Below are 17,536 nucleotides of genomic sequence, written 5' to 3' on the forward strand. Positions count from 1 at the left end.
CCACACCCTTTGGTATAGATTTTTCTCTACCGAAATCTAAATTTAAATTGTTACTGAATGAACTAGTTTAATTAATAATTAAACTGTTTTTGTTTTAAATGTTTGTCTTTTCCTGATTATAACAAAGTAAATGAATAAATAAATATAATTCGGTACTGTAGAATTTCCTCGCAAACCGTTTTCTCAAACCACTGCCCTTAATCTTTACGCGGAATACTTCCGTGTACCGTTAACCGCTATTTTCTCAAACCCACTCACACTATTCACGCCTGTCCTTGTATCATCCTATATAGCACCGGAAGGACATTTGCAAATGAAGTGGTTGTGAGACAATGGCGAGTGGCACTTAAATTGGAATGCAGAGTCGGTGAACAAAAACACTTATGAATACAGAAACACGGACATACAACGGTATCGCTTGAAAGCAACAACAAAAATTATGCAGAAGAGAAAACAATAGCAAAAAACCAAAAACAAATGAAAAGGGAGATAAAGTGTTGAGAAAAGGCAGGGCCGCGGCTAGCAACGGAGCAGAATGTAATATTAGCACAATACTTTTTTTTTTGTTTTACGGGGTGCGCTTAAGAAGTATCACGGATTTTGTGTTTTTTCAAGAATTATTTATTTATTCATTAATATCTATTTTGTCGCCTTCAAAGTAATCCCCATGAAATATTATGCACTCGCCCCAACGTTTTTTCCAATATTCGAAGCACTTCAAAAAATCATTTTTTTTCCTGTTCAGCTCCTCCTTCGATGCCGTCTTTATCTCGACGATCGTATTTGGGATTTATATACATCACTTAATAGCCAGTGTCAAAAGCGATAAAATTAAAATAAACGAAATAATATACAGTTAAATAATATACAATAATACAATACAAGTTTCACTTTACATGATTACATTTCATTTTCGTGAGCAAGAAAAAGTCACACAGGGCCAGATCTGAGGAATACAGTGGCTGTGGCATCATAAGTGTGTTTTTTTGGCCTAAAAGTCGCGCACAAGCGACGATGTGTGAGCAGGGGTGTTATCGTAAATCAAGCTAATTTTTGTTCTTCCACAAATCCGGGCGTTTGTGGTTGATTGCTTCGCGCAAATTGCGCATAACTTATTGACCGGTTTACCCCGTGGCAAGAACTCGCGATGCACAACGCCCCTCCAATCAAAGAAAGCGGTAAGCAAAACTTTTACATTCGACCGAACTTGGCGTACTTTTTTCGGTTGTGGTTCGTGCGGCAGCTTCCATTGAGGTGATTGAGTTATGTCCCTCTGGAGCAAATTTGGGTCGTTGCGGACGGAGTCCAACATCTCATTAGCAAGGTTCATGCGATCCTGCTTTTAGTCGAAATTGAGCAGTTTTGGTACGAATTTTAGCACGAGCCAATCAATATGTCTATGTACTCAGCAACTTCTCTAACGGTGATTCGACGATTGGCCAATACCATTTTCTTCACTTCATCAATTTTTTCGTCTGTTGTTAAAGTTTTCGGGAACCCGGCACGCTTTTCGTCGTTCACATCTTCTCGGCCTTCTGAGAACATTTTGTACCACCGATAAACGTGGCTTTGGTCCAAAGTAGCTTCTCCGTATAACACAGTCAATATTCGGAATGCACTCGCGCACTTAATTTCGTTTTTCACACAAAATTTGATACAGGCTCTTCGATCCATCTTTTTGCATAGGTAAAAATCGAAGACGACCCGAAACACGTGCAAGCAAAGCAGCTGTCAACAATTAATTGAACATTCAAAATGGCCGAACTCGTCGGCATGAGTGAGAGACATGAGTACCAACATATCGCCACAAAAAAGTCAAAATTCGAATATACGTAACCTGCGGAAATTCAAAATTCACGATACTTTTTGAACACACCTCGTTTATGCCTTCGATGAATCTATATCACGAAGATATTTCTAATTTCTTTACATGGTCACTGCTGCTCCGCTGTAGGTGGCACATTACAGCGTACCCCTTAAGGAGTGCATCTTCAGATTTTTTGTATGTCTGCATAGACCAGAGATTTCGCCTAACCCCACTGATGCATGACTAATCGGGAGACGTAAAGTCACTCGTCCTTGGAGGACAGTGAATGTCGCCGCGCACGATGACAATTTTATTCAATTAATTAATTCAATGTTTCTCTAGCTGTATGACACGTTTTGTGGGACCCATATCATTCGTCTTAGGCTAAATAAATTTGATATCATCAGCGGTCATCATCCGGTCAGCGTAGCTCCTAGCACATTTTCAAAGTCCGATTATACCGCTGGACTGAAATCAACACCAAATCAAGCGACTTTTTGAAAGTGTGTTCAAACTACTGTCGTTCCTACGAACTGGGCTTACAACCGGCCAAGGACTGTCACATCACTAGTACTCAACGTATATGTATGGGGAATATTTATGCTGCTACAACAACAACGACAATTTTTTCAAAGTGGATAGACCCCTGATAAATCGCCATTGATAAAATCCATTGATCAAGAAATGAGCCTCACCACTATTCGATGAAAAGTCTGGGTCACCAATTGCTCTAATTGCAAATTGAGCACCAATTTTGATAGTAAATTGTAGCGAATTTGCCGCGTTGCTGAATCCAAAAGTATTCCATAAAGAACTTAATACCAAATTAGTATTCCCACTATATCTTACATCTGTCACCTTACCAAGTAGGCCACTATAAACCGTCAAAGTTCTAGCGCACCTATTGAAACACCCTGCATTTAGTGGAACAGCATAGAGGGGGTATGTAGAAGGGGCGTTAAGCGTCTAGTACCACTAAAACCTCAAATTCGTTTACTTCATATGAAGAGCAGGTAGTTAAAAAGTAGTGTTGTTGTGGTTTTTCGCAGCGCAGTGTATTTACACTCAAACTGGCACTTAGTGGTGTTTAGCTTATGCTCTTGGCTGGCTGCTTGGTTGTTTGGTCGAATTTAGTTGTGGCACAGCAATTTTATGCTTCACAGCCACACCACTTTCGTCACCTCAAAACGATACGGTGTCAAGCGCTCTGCACTTTCGCACGGTGACTTAATTAGCTTGTATTTATATATTATTTATGACTAAACAAGGATATATGGCAGTGCCTTGAGCGTAAATAATTAAGTTTTAGATGCCTGAAACAAAGCAGGTGTATGCCTGTGCAAATGCGTAAAAGTATATGGCGTTTTTGTGCAGATAAATGACATTTTTCTCCTTCGGGCACTCCAAAATGATATATTATATTTCGGTCGGATTTTTTAAATAGCTAACACATGCGCTTGGATATGGCACAGCTGGTGGTTAAATGCGCGAAAGTTTACCGCTTTCTTGAGTCATATTATTCAGGCTGAGCATACAAAAATAGTTTCGTTCTTACAGAATTAATTTCCATTAAATATTTATGTAGCCTGCATAGATAAAGAAATTGCTTTGATACTTTGCCTTTGGTAAACCTTTCGCTAGAATTGGCGAAAAGGGCACAAACAAAGGAAATTTAAGTCAGCGTATCGCCAGCACAGCTGACATTCTTCACACATTGGAATAATTATGGGTTATTATAAAATTATACCACATGTGTTGCTTTCAGTTCTATTCGCATTTAGTACATGCACATGGATATGTAGATACGTTAATTCGTCATACAAATACTTGTTTTATAATAGTGGGAAGCTCATTTAAGTAGAAGGAAATTATATTTCATGCTCACTTTTCATGGATAATTGCGTTAGCATTATTGGTTGAAGCAATTTAAGTACTTCTTAATGTGTCATTCAGCTTCAAACCTGTAATTCAGCTTACGTGAAGTTAAACGGCGATGAAATCTTTTTACTATCGGGTGTTTTTTGAGAGCTTGAGAACTTAAAATGGTAATACGAAACAGAAATATTGTTTAAATTATTATTATTTTTTTTACTATAGTCTGGTAGATATTTTCATCGGATTTATTTTTTGAATATAATATTCGGCATGCAGTCTGTGTCAGAAGAAAATGAAATACGCGAAGCGTTTCGAGGTGGTATTTTTCCGCACGCATTCGAAAAGGCCGAAATTATCTATTATTATGCCGCGGCTGCAAAACTGATTAAAAAATCAAAAAAAATTATTGTGATGTGGAATCAGCGGCGTAAGGTTGATGACTTTTCTGATGACTTTTCCGAGCGCGGCTTGAAGCGAGTGACAACAAAAAAGCTGGACAAAGTGATCGTCCAACTCTTTAAGCGGAACCCTTCTTTGTGACTATGCCAAGCACGATCAGTTCTTGCTAAAAAGGGAATAGGTGTGAATTTCAACACCATTGAGCGACGGCTGAAGGAGGCCAACATATCCTACCAACCCACATCATCAAAACCACTGCTCTCAGAAAAACACATTGCGAAACAGCAACATAAGAAAATGGCGTCACAGTATTGGACTGGCGTTCCCAGCCCGCAGACGCCAACCCCATTGAAAATGTGTGGGGAATTAAGAAAGCGCATCTTGCCGGAAGGGCAGTCTATGATTTAAAGCAACTCGTGCGTCAAGCTCGCCAAATCTGGTCCTCTAAAAAGGCTAAGAGCTCTTAAAGCTCTTGCTAAGAAAGTTAATGCGTTGCAACAGAAACGCACAATCAATGTCACCTTGAATTAAATTAAACACATAAAAAAGCGACAGAATCGTCCTTCTGCACTAAAGTGACTTTATTTGTGGCATGCCTCTTGTTGATGTTGTTCCATAAATGAAGGGAACGGCAGTTTCACGCTGACTCCCAACGGCAGATATTTTTTATGAGGAGCTGAGCCGAGGAGTGACTTTAATCCAATTACAATAATAACAAGCGGGAGCTATAAGAGGGATATGAGACAGAGAATTTTAGAAATTTAAGGGCATATTTAAGAAACATCTTTTGCACCCCTTCTATTCTAGCAAATTCAAGATAAGGTATCCAAGTAAATGAAGCACATTCCAATCTGGATCGAACCGTAAACAGTAATTTCTTTGGGTACAGATCTTACGTCTAAAAGAGCCCAAGATCGAATATGAATTGAAATGACTTAAGATTGAAAAATTAGAGTCCAAAATGACTCCAAGTTCTTCGATCTCATCAACAGATTGGAGGACATTATTAGAGATATGATACAACGATTGTAGAATACCACAAGATTTAGAGTAATTGACTTATTTTTTTTTTAAATTTTATTTACATGAATATACAAGTATGTACTAAGAAACGAGCTCATTAAGGTCAGCCTGGAGCCTAAGAATATCTGCTGTATTTCTTATTGAGCAAACATTTTTTAGTCATCTGCATCTAACCTGGCAAATGAAAAGCATCCACTAATAGAATTCGGAATTCGTTTTAGAGGCATGGTCCCTTCGGCAAAGTTTTTATTTTGATCCCTAGAATACGAGTTTCACAGAGCAATGAGCGATTTTTAAATCGACCCGCCCTAATATATAGCACATATAAAGCGTTTTTCAGTAAGAGCGCTTCAACTTTTGAACTTTTTTGAATAAAACACAAACGGTTTGACTTTTTTAACTAATTTTTTTTTTATTATCGAGTTTGAACATATACATTTAAGTATGAAATTCGATTTCTTTTGCATGACCACCGCGTGCACGTTTTACGAAGTCCAATCGTTGAACCCAATTTTCGACCACTCTTTTGCATAAATCGGCCGAAATTCCAGCAATTTCGCGTTCAATATTGGCTCTGAGCTCACAAATCGTCGCCGGCTTGTTACTGTAGACCAATGACTTCACATAACCCCAAAGAAAATAGTCTAGAGGCGTCAAATCACACGAGCGCGGCGGCCATTCGACCGGTCCATTTCTGGAAATAATGCGCTCATCGAACTTATTCTTCAACAAATCAATTGTAGCGTGTGCTGTGTGGCTTGTGGCCCCGTCCTGTTGAAACCACATGCCGTCTAAGTCCATACCATTCAATTGCGGCCAAAAATAATCGTTTATCATGTCGCGGTATCGATTTCCATTGACAGTAACGTGGCGATCGCTTTCGTCAACGAAAAAATATGGGCCAATTACGCCGCCGGCATGTAAACCGCACCAAACAGTGATTTTTTCGGGATGCAACGGTGCCTCATGAATCACGTGTGGATTGCTTTCTGCCCAGTAACGCATATTTTGCTTGTTGACAAAGCCATTGAGCCAAAATTGAGCTTCATCACTGAAGATGATTTTTTGGAACAGAACGATATTTTCATAAAAACAACGATTATTTTCATAAAAAATTTGCACGATTTGCAATCGTTGCTCAAGTGTGTAGCGTTCCATGATGAAATGTATACTAATGAAGTTTACAAATGACAAGCGAAAAATAAAAAATATTGCGTCGTTCGCCCTCCCTATCGGAAAGAAGTTGAAGCGCACCTATTGAAAAACGCTATATGTAAGTATTATATCTTGTATCAATTGTCAATCTTGCTTTGGTACTTATGTACTTATACCTCTATCTGACAAAAGATTATTTTGAATACATGTTGAATTGAATAATTAATTAAATTTTTCCCAAAACTTTATCCAATTTTGTTGCAAAGGACAATGCATCTAAAGGAAGGTTCAGTTCTTGTAGCAAATATGAATAAATGGTCTAACGCGGGAACTGAGACGGACTAGCATTTGACTAGAAGCCTCTTTTTTGGACTACAGTGTCCCTTTGCGACTTGTTAAGAAAAGTCCCATGATAATGGAACTTTTGAACTGAAAGGGTGTATTCAGGCACTCATTATGCGTTGGCTCTACTTTAGAGTATGGCCCAGTGGCAAGCTCCAATCAAGTCTCATATCAGCGCTTATGTCCAGATATTCGGCTACAGTTGATTATTTAAGAACTGCCCTCTCCAAAGAGATTTAGCCGAGGTTGGATTTAAATTTTCCTGCAGTCATAAATTTGCGTCATAAATTCGAGACTTGGCACAAAAATTTGTAACCGCTTGATGGCCGCAGTCTATCACATCGTAACCATGGTGAAAAGAATTGAGGAAGTGGGCTCCATATCAGAGTTTTATTCGGCTCTGAGTTGATTTGACAGAATCAGCTATTGGGCTGACTTAGAATGTGTTTACAAAAAAACTACGATTCTGTTAGTGACATATGAAAAAGATTTGCGCAAGTTCACTTCCTTGCCATCCGAACAATGACTGATTGGATGAGTGTGTGAATATGTTTGAAATTATCGTACAACATTCGGCTGCCGAATCCTCTCTGACGTGGTAGCCGAAGTTCTCTTCACAATTTTCTATTTCACCATAGTTAAAAAGTAAATCTTATAAATCTATAATCCTTGATCGTAACCATACTCACTTTCTCTCACCGTCTACTTAGGAATGCCTCAGCTACTTTTTATAGATACTCGCCAAAAAATAATTTTAATTTTTGTATTTGTACTTTTATTCGCGTAACTGCACAAACAGTTCGAGTGACCGCCGTAGCCGAACCGGTTTGTGAGTATCTATCATTCAGTAAGGTCCAGTTTGAGACAATCGACCGCACGAAACACCAACTGATAGAAATAGTTTTAATCTAACTAATAGTGGTTGCTTCTCGGCAGGCAATGGCAAACCTATTTCCCCGAGTGTATTTTTACCACGAAAAAGCTTCACCCTAAAAGCTATCTTCCATTTGGAGGTGGCATGAAATTGTAGTTTTCACCAATATCAAAAAGCAAACCACGAATTGGAGGAGAAGCAATGCCAAGCTCCCCGCAAAGGATGTATGTGTCACTTATATGTCAGTATACCTATAACTGTAAAAACAGTATATCCAAGTTTAAAAATTCTTTTCAAATTTTACCGCAAATCAAATTGATTCGCTATACCCATAAAACAGAAACGGAAGGAGAAGTAGGAAAAAGGCTCAAATGCATTAGTAAAGACGATAAATGAATAAATATGTAAATACAGGTTAGGCTTAAAAGTATGTAAGGGCAATAAAATATATTTGGATGTGTCACTCTGACTGACTACTCAATGAAGCGTAAAAGAAAAACACATTTAAAATGTTTGTGAGTTAAGGGAAATGGCATGCGACAGAGCAAAACGCACACAAACACAAGTTAAACCGTGCTTTTAAATACGTAAGCGTGTACATACATGTATAATAAAAGCGATATGCGTTTAAGTAAAAACGTATTCGAAATTACATGTGACAGGAGTAGGGCATTTGCTAATTTTATTTGCATGCTAATGAGCCACACACCGGCATGGTGAATTTTTTGCTACTGAATAATAAAGAAGCCATTTTAAAATACAAAAGTGTAAAGCCGCGAATGAGGGCAAAGCATAAGGCAAAAGTAGCAAATACCTAAAGAAACAGTGGCGCATATAAATCAGTTAACTGGTAATTCTTATTGAAGGGTCTTATAAATATTTCGCTATATTTCGCTAATTTTTCTAAATATAAAAACACAGGTCTTAATATTCGAATCAAATCAAGCAAGCTTAAGTGCCATTGCTAGTTAAGGGAGAAAAATTGGCAAATTGTGAAGAACTAGAGAAAGTGATAAGATTCAATTTCTTGCTTTATGATCGGAAAAGTAAGTTTAAGGAGTTTTAAGAGTTGGGTTAAGTAGACCTGCTATAAGCGAATTTTTAGGTGATTTTTTATCCATTCTATGCACAGAAATAAAAACTTCAGAAATGAGTCAATGCTTTACCTATTGTCATAAGTAACAAAAAGAAATTTAGAACACACGATATTTCAAAAACTACAGCAACAGTTAGTTCGGCCACAGATCCCTTGTACGACCAAAAAAATTTTACTTTTCATTAAAAAAAAGCTCTAAGCATACCATTATTTTCAAAGTGGTGAGTGACGGAACTCCTCAACATTTTTATGACTGCCACTGTGGTATTTGTACATATGTATGTATGTGTGCTCATGAATGTACGTTCATATGTACATATGTATATTTGCACCAAATCAAAATGTCAGTGAAAAAAGTTACGCATACGCCGTGGTGCATTTGTGAAAAGATAAATTTAAAAGCATTTTTAGCTTCTACTCGACGTGCTTTCTACTCTCATTACAACAACAACACTTGTGTGTGAATGTGACCGCTTGTGCTCACTAGCAGAACAAAAAGCAAAGCGTTATCGATAATTTGATTTTATGCTTCAGTGCATCGGTGACGTATTTCTTCAAAAAGGCATGCCCCTAATGTCTGAGAACACAAACGTAAATCAACAGTCGTTAAGATAAATAAGAGTCAACACTTCTGCCGCAGGATCATCGAGTTATGAAGGCACTGAATCTTCGAGCAACCACAAAAAATCAGACTTGGAATATGTCTGCTTTAATCAAAAGAACGAAAACATGACTCTCTCTCTCTTTCTGTCTCTCTGTTTTTCATCACAGCAAAATATCATTTGTCAGCGCAATTGCTTGTCGCATGTGCATTTTTTTATGTTTTATAGGCCCTCACAAAAATTAAATTAGCTTACGCAATTTCACACACACGCATACACCCACATAATTACATGCCTCAGCGTGCATATGGTTTGGTTTTATTGCCCACAGCTCAGACACGTACGACCGATTTGAAAAGTGAGGATATGTGGCGAGTTGGTTTGATAGCGCACAGAAGCAAGTAATTATGTATGTGTGTATCCATTTTTACCTAAATATATACATACACATATATACACGTATATTAGGTAGTCTAAAAAGTTCGACAATAAATTGCTTTCAACGTAAATGTTTCTTGCAGTCCACGTCGAAACATTTTCCAGAAGAAAACCGAAGAAAAATTCCTAATCTCTGTTAAAAATTAAATAATTTTAATAAATTATTCTTTAATTAGAATTTTTAAAAATATATCATTAATTACTTTTTAAATAAAAATTTATTAAGTATTAGCGCTTAGCGCTTAGATATGAGCGCAAAGTTTTCTGTACTTTTTTGGGTATATAGCTAAAAGAAGAAATTCGGCGCAGGCTGCTAATTCACTGATCTTTGCGGACAGCATACGGGAACATTCAATGGTAACCTTGCATTTTTCTTCGACCGCGCGCTACGGAAAAAGTCAAAGAAATTATTAGAAGATTTGCGGAAAAGCGGCGCATAAATAGTCACAGCTCAAATATAGATATGAAATAGGGCTATGAACCTCTACCCTAAAGTCTATTGTGTCCTATACTCTTCACAAATCTAAAACGGTACCCAGCTAGTCTGAGCGCATGTATCTCTCTTCCAGCCGTAACGTATAGCATTACAGCACGTTGATGTATCTAGGGACGAATCGCAGAAACGGCAGTTGCCTATGAGTATTCCCAGTTTTCTTAAAGGGAGGTACGTTGTTTAGACCTTTTAAATATATACTCACCTTGTAAGAACTTTATTAGGCATAGTGCCACGTGTAATGCCAATTTGAGCTCCATATTCTTTGCTCTTCGAACTTTTGAACTCTTTTGAACTCTTATTTGCACATGTGTTGCCCATCACCAGAAAAGGAACAAGCCTTATTAGTTTTGTGATGAAAGCTGTATATTAGCTATATATAGCTATATATTAGCTATCTCATTCATGCCTACTCTCTTGTGCATTGGAACCTATAAAAGCTGAATTCGACTACTTGTTTCTAATAGTTGAATCTTTCTATATAAAATAATAGTACTTTTTGAATAATTAACCTCAAATCCGACCGACAGAATAGCAAACCCTCAATACGGACATTTCTCAGGCAATTAAAAACAGGTTTGCATGTAGTTCAGATCTAAGTAAAGTAAAGGGTTAAATTTAAGGACCGATGTTGAATGTAAAGCACACCTAAACGTCAAGTTTTTTCTGCATTTCATTTTACATTTTTTAATTTCAGACTAACTAATTTAAACCATGGAAAGATACACAATCGAGCAACGCGTTAAAGTTATTCAGCCTTATTATGAAAACGGGCGTTCAAATCCAAATGCATATCGCGAACTTCGTGATTTTTTCGGTCAATTTAATCGTCCAAATGTGCGTACAGTCGGAAAAGTTTGACCAAACCGGGTCTGTAGGAGATGTGAAAACACCAGTGCATGCTCGTACAATTCGTACTGCAGAAAATATTGCTGCTGTTCGCGATAGTGGGGTTGAAGAGCCGTCCACCTCAACTCGTCGTCGTGCCCAACAATTGCACCTTTCACGCTCGTCGTTGATGAACATTTTGCATAAAGACTTGCATTTACACGCTTACAAGGTGCAATTGACTCAAGAACTAGAGCCTCTTGACCATTTCAAGCGTCGTCAATGGTCAGAATGGTGGCAGGAAATGGCAACAGTGAATGATGACCAATTTTCGAAGAAAATGATCTTCAGTGATGAGGCACATTTTCAACTCAGTGGATTCGTCAATAAGCAGAATTGCCGCATTTGGGCGAATGATAATCCAAGAGTGATTGCCGAAAAACCAATGCACCCACAAAGAGTGACTGTTTGGTGCGGTTTATGGGCTGGCGGCATCATTGGGCCGTACTTTTTCCAAAATGAGGCCGGTCAGGCAATTACTGTGAATAATGTTCGCTATCGTGAGATGATAACGAACTTTTTATGACCTGAATTGGAAGATATGGATGTGGACGATATGTGGTTTCAACAGGTCGGTGCCACTTCTTACACAGCTAACGAAGAGCCATTTTTGCGCGAAAAATTTGATGGCCGAATAATCTCACGTCGCGGCGATATCAATTGACCGCCAAGATTATGTGATTTGACACCGTTGGTCTTCTTTCTTTGGTTTTATTTGAAAGAAAATGTGTACGTCGATAAGCCAGCAACAATTCAAGAGCTAAAGGATGAGATAATTCGGCACATTAACGGCATAGAACCTCAATTATGCCTCAGCGTCATCGAAAATTTGGACTATCGGATGGAGGGGTGCCGCCGAGACCGCGGCGGTCATTTGGCCAATATTTTGTTCCACACGGAATTGAGCCATACCAGTATTGTCATAAAAAAGAGAAATGACCATAATTTCCTAAAAAAATTCTACTTTATTCAAAATCAACATCGGCCTTTGAGACTTAACCACCCTTTATTAGATGATTACAAGCCATTTTAAGTTTTGGCGAAAGTAACATGCAAACATTTCTTGATATTTAGAGATATCAAAGTTACTGCCCCAGTAAACGACCTCAGTTTTTCTAATCGCAGAAAATATTTTCAAATCATCAGCACAAAGAAGAAAATCGGCAAACGAAATTCAGGTGCAAATAATAAATAAAAATAAATTAACAAATCACACATAAAAAATTCTTATATTTAAAGTCTATTTTAATACTGCTAATCAGTTAATGCAAAAAATAAAACTTGTAAAATAGATTCTATATGTTTAAAAGTCATCCTCGAAAATTTCACGCACTCTCAAATGGTCGTCACGCTCCAACCCATTCGGCTACAGTGGCTGCCAATTAAATAGCTATTTGAAACGATCTGGATAAAGCTGGATGTGAAAGCGATGCATGGACAATAACAAGTTTAAAGGATTTTACGTTCATTACTTTCCTAAGTCCTAGGTCACTCGGGGGAAAAAGGTAATGAAATTGCTAATGAATTCGCTAGGGCGTGGTCATAGCTAAACGCAGGTGAATACTCACAGAATTACCTATTAGAAAGTCACACAAAAGCTCTGTCAAGCCAAAAGGCAAATGCAAGATTGTAGATCTTTCATCGAGATCAAATGGATCCGAATGAAATCAAAAATGCACCTGTTGCAGATATTCTAAAATTTGTTCGCAAGGCGGAAAACTTACTGAAAGGAAAATCTAGGTTATATATATTAGAACCTGATGTAAAATATTTAAGGTAGTAGTGGCAGTGAATAAGCCTAGTATTGCCTACTTCTAAAACATATAGCATGAAAGATATCTTAGGTTGAAGTGCCAGCTATTGGGCACACTACAGATACTCAAATTATTATTATTATTATTATCAGTACTCATCAATTCTGAAGTAAGCAAGTCAATTAAGGTGACCAAAATTAAGCATCTAAAATAGCATCGAAATATTTCATGACAGCAGCATACCATATAAGACATTGATGGAACTCCTTTCATTCATACACCGAAACTTTGAACTACTAGGGTGGGCTCGCAAGTCATCATTAGTTTTAGTCGCAGCACAATTCTCTTATTAAAACAAAACGCACACTGACGCCACTCCAATTGGTAGTTTTCTATACAATGAAATTAATAAAAACAATAATTAATTTCACTACAATTTGTGGTTTTCTATTCAATGAAAATTAAAAAAACTTTTTTTTTAATAAATTTTACAAAAATCTTAAAAAAGTTCATCTGATTAAAATAAAATGTACCCCTCTTAAAGTATTTGTTCATAAATTTCCATAAAAGTCATTATAAACAAGTTTTATCCTCTTTCAAATCAGTTTCGGTACTTTTTGCACTACCCAATATGTAAACATCTACGGGTTCGGTTATAAATTTGTGGCCACCTTATATCTGCATGCGTCGCACGCTTAGTTGACATGTCGCTTTTTGCACAATAGCAGCGTACTTACAAAGCAGCGAGCTTTCACTTGATTTGCATGTGGTGTACGACGTCTTTTTGGGATTTTTTTTAATTTCTTCTACCATAACCAAGTTACATATGTATGTACCTCGAGTTTTAATTTCGGCGCACTTAGAATTTTAATATAATTAAAAACAGCTGGAAAATCTTAACTGTACACAAATTAAAAGAGAAACTGGAGCAATTCTCTTTCATAGCTACTAAATGGCATCTGGTCTCTTTCATTCTATGAATAAACGAAATGTCTAATTATTAGTCTCTGGAAAACTTTTTAGATAAAAAGAGCGTTAAAAAGCGCGCGTTACACATGTGCCTACATTTTTTTTGCTGGAATGTTGGTACAACTGTTCTCTATAGTGTCGCAGACTTTGACAGTTATCTGTCAATTAGCTTGTTTTTAGCGTTGAACTGTATCACTACGGATAAAAATATCGGACAAAGAATTATCGAAAATGTTGCATAAAGCCTGTGGCGAGTGTGCTTTATCGAAAACACGGCTCTTCGAGTGGTATAAGGCTTTTGCAGAGGGTCGACAAGTCGTGGAAGATTTGCCCCGATTTGGTCGCCCATCAACGGATGAAAACGTCGACAAAGTCAAGGGAATGGTGTTGGAAAACCATCACTTAAGTTTAAGGGAGTTAGCTCGAGACCTTAGCGTGTCTCAGGAATCGAATTGGGCATGAGACGTGTGGCTGCTCAACTCATTCCAAGGGAGTTGAATTTCTTTCAAAAAATGCATCGGAAAAAGGTGGCTGAAGACATGCTTGTACAAGTGAATTCGGACCCAACGGTTATCCAGTGCATCACAACAGGTGATGAGTCGAAACCAAAAGACCACGTCAAAGTCGGTCAAAAGTGAAAGTCGTGCTACTCGTTTTCTTTGATTGTCATGGTGTTATGCACTCGGAACTCGTTCCAAATGGTTCTACGGTAGATAAAAATATTGTATTATCTGGAAGTTATGCGACATTTGAGAGAGAATGTGCGTAGGAAACGGCCCAATTTGTGGAAACCTCCTGGATTTTGCAACATGATAACGCACCGTCTCACAAGGTTCATATTGTGAACACTTTTTTGTTCAAAAACTCGACAAATATCATCAAACAACCACCGTATTCACCGGATTGAGCCCCCTGTGACTTTTTCCTTTTCCCAAAACTTAAATTGCTAATCCGCCCGCGCCGCTTTGAGTCGATAGAGGCCATTAAGGAGAATTCGCTGAAGGCGGTGAAGAAGATTTCTTTAAACGCGTTTAAAAGGTACTTTTTGGTGACAAAACTAATCGTTGGCATATGTTTTTTCTTCGAGCGGAGCCTATTTTGAAGGCGACAAAATAAATTACTATGATTAAACAATTATTTTGCGGTTTATTGAACAATTCCCGGTACTTTTTTCACAGAATGTAGATACTGAGACTGTAGGATATTTTCTACCGAAAATTGGTTGTAGTTAAATCTCAGCCCAGACAATAACTCACTTTCGCTGTATTCAATATACCTAATTAATATATTAAAATTAAAAATTACCGGAAAAGTCGTCATACATATATACTTCAGGACAATATTATGTAGGCAATTCTGTATTATTTGTATTATTCGGCTTAAAAAAATTCGATCCTTTGGTTGTACGTGCATTTTTTTTAAATGTTAGTTCAAGAGTCTGACTATTTTTTGCTTTTAGAGGTTGCTTTTAAAGGCTATGTCAATTAATAAAAATCATCAGTAAGATTAGATACACGCATTGACAGTTAAAATTGGCAGCTTTATAAGATTTCGAATTTACTTTTTTCACAAGTATAGGTAGGAAGACACTATTTTTCACTAGATAGAAGAAAGTTTCAGTCGGTTTTTAAAGCAACGTTGCTGAACCATTGTCATAGTCACACTCCTCGGGAAGCCATTTTGTTTTAAGTGCAGTCCCACGCGGGACATCAGCAAAGACGATATCTGACAGAATCTTCAACCTCCCCATTCTTGCAGCTTCCTTCACATCAATAAAACAAAAATCTTGAATAGAAACTATTCTACAAACATTCTTAAAAACTAGGATGCCTTTGTAGCTTAGTATTAAGTAAGTAAGTATTCATTCGACAGAAATCTTTCTGCTCTACAAAACTTTTGAGTTTTTTTTGAGTTATTTCTTGTAATTTTTTTCAGTTTGAAGCTTAGAAATGGAACACCCAGAAGGCAAAAATAAATATTTTCGACACCTTCTCTTCTTTGCTTTTCATTAGGTGTTATAGATGAGTCTACAGCACGAAAATGGTGAATTGGTGAAAAAAAATGAGTGGGACTTACCGAAAAATTGGATTTACCGTGCCCGGGTGCCTCACGAGCTCAACGAAAAACACAAAGAACGTCGCCTTAAAATTACTTCTCAGTATCTCGCCTCCCATCGAGCAACACGCAGACATAAACAGCGATTTGTGTACCGAATCGTCATGGGAGATGAGAAGTGGTCCTAAACATCAATACAAAGCAAAGAAAGGAGTGGGGGGCTCCAGGAGATACCCCAAAACCGAGAGTCAAGCCGGATCTTCATCCAAATAAGATGATGATATGTGGTTGGTGTGACTAGGAGGGCGCGGTGAACAAGAAGCTCTACATTGTTCAGCGACACCGCATGAATGAGGCTATTCGATTAAAAATAGTGGATCGCCATGGTCAAACCATACTCCTTCACGACAACGCCAGGTCACATGTTGACCAAGTCGACAAAACCGCACTCCAAGAGCTCGGACGGAAGGTTGTACAGCAACCGTCGTATTCTCCGAACCTTTCACCGATCGATACCATCTTTTGTGCTCGCTGTAAAAACATGAGCGTTACCTTCGATAACAAACATAACAAAGAGGTCCTTAAAACTGGCTCAACAACTTCTTTCACCAGATCAGGCGATTTTTGGCGGAACGGGATCAACAAATTGGTCGAGAAGTGGGAAGAGGTTGTAAACAGCAACGACGAATTTATAATTGATTAACTTATTGATATAACTATTGTTTTTTTTTTTTTTTTTTTTTTTTTTTTTTTTTTTTTTTTTTAATAAAAGTCTTCGGTAAAAACGCTACGAGCCTATTCCCCGACCTAATACTTTTAGTATTATCTTATTATTCATTTTTTTTTTTTGCTTGACTTCTTAAAACTTCTACCAAATGCTCTGCGTAATTAAGAGTTAAGGAGACTCTTTTTAAAGCTATAAAAAAGTGTTATAAAACGTCAAACCCACTTGTATATAGTATATATAGTCTGCTTAAAATGTGTTTTATTTTATTTGCAAAATAACGTTTCCCATTCAGATGCTTCCATATATTCATCCCACCACAACCCCACTTTTCTCATTTCTCTTTAATATCCGACTACTGAGTGTCAATATAAATAAATAATGAGGCAACCAAATCTTATAGCAAAGATAAAACTAACAACTGAAGCAAGTCATCACTTGCTTTAATATTTACACGTATCCTGAAAAGGTTCAGCCTTTTAGACTTACTCGCGCCGTTGGCAAATTCAATGAAAGTAAATATGTCTGGGAATAAAAAGGCGCGATAAATTTAAAGCGGCTAGCTTTTTATCTTTGACATGAAAATTAAGAAGTGAAGCGATAGTCAAGTGAAGTGTTTTTGTAAATTATGTAGAAAATGACTGTACTTAGTTGAACGCACTTTATTTCCACTCTATGATGTCCATAAATATTTAGCTTGGTTGTGTTTGTCAACAAAAAGATATGCAAATTTGCACATCTCTTTCTACTCTCTCCACCAGATGAAGTTGTGTTCACTGCTTTGCTCAAATATGTGGCACATGAATGAGAAAATGTTGAATGGAAATTTGAAGGAAAACCACACGACTTAATTTAGTTGATGCATCACTATGAGTTGCTCATCTAAGAGATGTCAGCCTGAAAGCGTTTCACAATCCTCAATAACTCCAATTTGTTAATTCAATTTATTCATATACTCATATTTATTAATTTATATATTTATTCATTCTTTCAACAATAAAAGTACACCTCATATGGATTGTTAATACTAAAGCTTAAATAT

This window comes from Anastrepha ludens, chromosome 4 (assembly GCF_028408465.1).
Source record: "Anastrepha ludens isolate Willacy chromosome 4, idAnaLude1.1, whole genome shotgun sequence".
In the NCBI taxonomy this organism is placed as follows: Eukaryota; Metazoa; Arthropoda; class Insecta; order Diptera; family Tephritidae; genus Anastrepha; species Anastrepha ludens.